A 5,370-nucleotide genomic window follows, 5' to 3' on the forward strand; every position below is an offset into this window, starting at 1 on the left:
TGCTTTATCTCATAGTCTCGCTTATTAAAAGAAAAAAAGGACAGGAGCGAGAAGCTAAAGGAGTTCAATTTGAAGTTTGGATCCAAAACGTTATATGTCGACAGTGCTTTCGATTAAAAATCCACAAATAAAGAGGAGTGCTTCTCAAACCTTTGGGACCACCTGAAAAAAATACTTTGGCCCAGGGATTCATCAAAACAAACCAGAGGTTCTGTCCCTGAAGTGTATACAGTATTTGTTGTAACATTAAACCGTTTGAACATTAACACTGCACTTGAAGACAGAAAATGGGAAAAAAATTAACTAAAATAATTATTAGATTCCAATCTTTTAAATCTTAACGTTAAATAAAAATTGTGCCGAAATAAATGTTTATACCTGTTCTTCAAACGCAAATATATTGAACATAAATACAACTGAGTGTTGTTTTTCTTTTGCACGCGTTTAAAGAGCTGCGCGCGCTCGTCCGCAAGTGGAAATGGAGAAGGGGGAACTACTCGGAAGGGCGGCGGGGGCGAAAATAGGTCACCCCTTAAAACAAAAAGATTGCCGCCGACATCGCAACAGTCTGTTGAATTTTCATTGGCGGACTTGTCTCCATGGCAACAGGTTAACCTTGAGGCAGGAGTCACGTGGTCGAGTGAGTCGACTGGCGCCGTCTTGGAAGACGCGGTGTGCATGCATCGTGTGACATCCGCGGGGCGAGTCATAACAAACGTGGATGTGTGGGGGTGGGGGTCCATACACGTCCTGACCAGTGTGTGACGTGAATGAGCGCATGAACGAGAGTGTTGAGGTCACAATAACTCAGTCATCACGAGGCGCGAACGTGTGTTGGTGTGTAGGGGGGGGGGGGGGGGGGATTAACACGATTTGTGCTTTTCTTTTGTTTTGCAAACCCTCAAATGACGTTTGTTTGATTTTTGCACACCCTTCCGCAGAGGACAAGTCAACGTGACAGATGTATGTGGAAATAAGCGTTTGTGAACAAGGTGCGCGACGTTAATCGCTTCCTGTTATTGAGAACTAAATATAATCACCACTGACCCCTGCAGGACGTTAAATGTACGACAACCCTTAATGGTCAAGTTTGACATTCTTCTGTTTATCCCAAGGTGGCCAAAGTACCGGTAGTCATGATGTAAGTGTGTGTGTAAGTGTGTATATATATATACACACACACACATGTACAGTACTGCACATACACACACACAAATATATGTATGTACATATATTTGTACCGGTATGTACAGAATATACATACACACGCATGAGATGTCAAACTTCAACCATGCCGCAATGCCCTATAAAAAGTTACTAGCTATGTAACTATTCTACTCTTCCATAGTACTAAAGCCCAAGGTTTAAAATGAAGACCCTAATACCTCCAATTAAGGTCTCTGCCAGTGATCTGAACCGGAAAGAATTGCTACGTTTTGTTCATCCCAATGCAGAAGCCAAACATTTTAATGACTTCTTTCGTTGTAATGTGATATTGAACTTTTTTTTCCTAATGACATAGCAGTACACTTCCGTGACAGCTGGGACACCAACAGCAGCGATCACCAAGGTGTTGACAAATCCAGGCTTCTCATTCATTCGTCGTTCTGGACCAAACAGAAGAGCTTGAAAAAGGTAATCCTGGGTATGATGTTACCCACATTATCTTGCAAGCCAAGGACATTGAGAATTAGATATAAAAAAATTAAAAAATGGTGGCATGGGAACTTTAACATCATGTCAAAACTGTGGAAAAGCTGAAAAAGCTACTGAATGTGAGGTAAGCGTGCTGAAAAAGGAACAACCCCCCCCCCCCCCGAAGTTAGAGTTCAGTTAAAATGAAGTGAGGGGAAGAAAAATGGAGCAATTCAGGAAACAAACTTTATTTCTTGACATTCATTCCACAGTAAAATACTGAACTATTTTTCTTGAAACACGTTAAAGAACTTTGGAGGGCCGAAAGAGACGAATGGCATTTCCATTCATTTCAGTGGGCAAAGTTTGAAAATACGAGTGGTTTGAGTTCTGAACATGGGCACGAAATAAACTCAAGATACCACTATAGCTAGTTTTTGCTGTTTTTTTAATAATTGTGAAATTAGATAAAAATGCAAGGCAGATTTAAGTGGGAGCAAAAACATAACTCAGGGTTCCAATTCAAGTGACTACACATTTTCACACTTTGTACTCCTGCTCCCTCACACTCCTTTAATTAAGATATCCTTTATTTGTCCCACACTGGGAAATCTTACAGTCTACAGCAGCAAGATTGTGGGTAGAAAGAAGAAAGAACCTCTCCGGGAGCCGTCACCTTACCGTGGTGGAGGGGTTTGTGTGTCCCAATGATCCTAGGAGCTAAGTTGTCTGGGGCTTTATGCCCCTGGCAGGGTCACCCATGGCAAACAGGTCCTAGGTGAGGGACCAGACAAAGCACGGCTCACAAAACCCCTTATGACAGACAAAATCGATGGCACTCAGTTTCCCTTGCCCGGACGCGGGTCACCGGGGCCCCCCTCTGGAGCCAGGCCTGGAGGTGGGGCTCGTTGGCGAGCGCCTGGTGGCCGGGCCTACACCCATGGGGCCCGGCCGGGCTCAGCCCGAAGAGGCAACGTGGGTCCTCCTTCTCATGGTCTCACCACCCGTGGGAGGGGTCGAAGGGGTCGGGTGCAATGCGAGCTGGGCGGCAGCCAAAGGCGGGGACCCTGGCGGTCCGATCCTCGGCTGCAGAAGCTAGCTCTTGGGACATGGAATGTCACCTCTCTGGCAGGGAAGGAGCCCGAGCTGGTGTGTGAGGTAGAGAAGTTCCGACTGGATATAGTCGGACTTGCCTCCACACACAGCCTGGGTTCTGGTACTAGTTCTCTCGAGAGGGGTTGGACTCTCTTCCACTCTGGAGTTGCTCATGGTGAGAGGCGCAGAGCAGGTGTGGGCATACTCATTGCACCCCGGCTCAGTGCCTGTACATTGGGGTTCACACCGGTAGACGAGAGGGTTGCTTCCCTCCGCCTTCGGGTGGGGGGACGGGTCCTGACTGTTGTTTGTGCATATGCACCAAACGGCAGCTCAGCATACCCACCCTTTTTGGAGTCCTTGGAGGGTGTGCTGGAGAGTACTCCTGCTGGGGACTCCCTTGTTCTGCTGGGGGACTTCAATGCTCACGTGGGCAATGACAGTGAGACCTGGAGGGGCGTGATTGGGAGGAACGGCCCCCCCGATCAGAACTCGAGTGGTGTTTTGTTATTGGACTTCTGTGCTCGTCACGGACTGTCCATAACGAACACCTTGTTCAAACATAAGGGTGTCCATATGTGCACTTGGCACCAGGACACCCTGGGCCGTAGTTCGATGATCGACCTTGTGGTTGTATCATCGGATTTGCGGCCGCATGTTTTGGACACTCGGGTGAAGAGAGGGGCGGAGCTGTCAACTGATCACCACCTGGTGGTGAGTAGGCTCCGATGGTGGGGAAAGATGCCGGTCCGTCCTGGCAGACCCAAACGTATTGTGAGGGTTTGTTGGGAGCGTCTGGCGGAATCCCCTGTCAGAAGGAGTTTCAACTCCCACCTCCGACAGAGCTTTTCCCATGTTCCGGGGGAGACGGGGGACATTGAGTCCGAGTGGACCATGTTTCGTGCCTCTATTGTTGAGGCGGCCAATCTGAGTTGTGGCCGTAAAGTGGTTGGTGCCTGTCGTGGCGGCAACCCTCGTACTCGCTGGTGGACACCAGCAGTAAGGGATGCCGTCAAGCTGAAGAAGGAGTCCTATCGAGCCTTTATGGCCTGTGGGACCCCAGAGGCAGCTGACGGGTATCGACTGGCCAAGCGGAACGCAGCTTCGGTGGTCGCCGAGGCAAAAACCCGAGCGTGGGAAGAGTTCGGTGAGGCCATGGAAGCCGACTTCCGGACGGCTTCGAGGAAATTCTGGTCCACCATCCGACGTCTCAGGAGGGGGAAGCAGTGCACCACTAACACTGTGTACAGTGGGGATGGGGCACTGCTGACTTCGACTCGGGACGTTGTGAACCGGTGGGCAGAGTACTTCGAAGACCTCCTCAACTCCACCAACACGTCTTCCTTGGAGGAAGCAGAGTCTGAGGACCCTGAGGTGGGCTCTCCTATCTCTGTGGTTGAAGTCACCGATGTGGTTAAAAAGCTCCTCGGTGGCAGGGCCCCAGGGGTGGATGAGATCCGCCCGGAGTTCCTCAGGGCTCTGGATGTTGTGGGGCTGTCCTGGTTGACACGCCTCTGCAACATCGCGTGGTCAACGGGGAGAGTGCCTCTGGATTGGCAGACCGGGGTGGTAGTCCCTCTTTTTAAAAAGGGGGACCGGAGGGTGTGTTCCAACTACAGAGGGATCACACTCCTCAGCCTCCCTGGTAAGGTCTATTCAGGGGTGCTGGAGAGGAGGGTCCGTCAGGAAGTCGAGCCTCAGATTGAGGAGGAGCAGTGTGGTTTTCGTCCCGGCCGTGGAACAGTGGACCAGCTCTACACCCTTAGCAGGGTCCTCGAGGGTATGTGGGAATTCGCCCAACCAGTCTACATGTGTTTTGTGGACTTGGAGAAGGCGTTTGACCGTGTCCCTCGGGGAGTTCTGTGGGGGGTGCTTCGTGGGTATGGGGTACCGAACCCCCTGATACGGGCTATTCGGTCACTATACCACCGATGTCAGAGTTTGGTTCGCATTGCCGGCAGTAAGTCGGAATCGTTTCCAGTGAGGGTAGGACTCCGCCAAGGCTGCCCTTTGTCGCCGATTCTGTTCATAATCTTTATGGACAGAATTTCTAGGCGCAGCCGAAGCGTTGAGGGCGTCCGTTTTGGTGGCCTCAGTATTGCATCCCTGCTTTTTGCAGATGATGTGGTGCTGTTGGCTCCTTCAAACGGGACTCTCCAACTCTCACTGGAGCGTTTCGCAGCCGAGTGTGAAGCGGTTGGGATGAAAATCAGCACCTCCAAATCTGAAACCATGGTCCTCAGTCGGAAAAGGGTGGAGTGCCCCCTCCGGGTCGGGGGAGAGATCTTGCCCCAAGTGGAGGAGTTTAAGTATCTTGGGGTCTTGTTCACGAGTGAGGGCAGGAGGGAGCGAGAGATCGACAGGCGGATCGGTGCAGCGTCTGCTGTGATGCGGACGTTGTATCGGTCTGTCGTGGTGAAGAAGGAGCTGAGCCGAAGGGCGAAGCTCTCAATTTACCGGTCGATCTACGTTCCAACCCTCATCTATGGTCACGAGCTATGGGTCGTGACCGAAAGAACGAGATCCCGGATACAAGCGGCCGAAATGAGTTTTCTCCGCAGGGTGTCCGGGCTCTCCCTTAGAGATAAGGTGAGAAGCTCGGTCATCCGGGAGGGGCTCAGAGTCGAGCCGCTTCTCCTC

This window comes from Hippocampus guttulatus, chromosome 1, assembly GCF_054856545.1.
Source record: "Hippocampus guttulatus isolate MCC_2025c chromosome 1, RoL_Hgut_1.0, whole genome shotgun sequence".
NCBI classification, from domain to species: Eukaryota; Metazoa; Chordata; class Actinopteri; order Syngnathiformes; family Syngnathidae; genus Hippocampus; species Hippocampus guttulatus.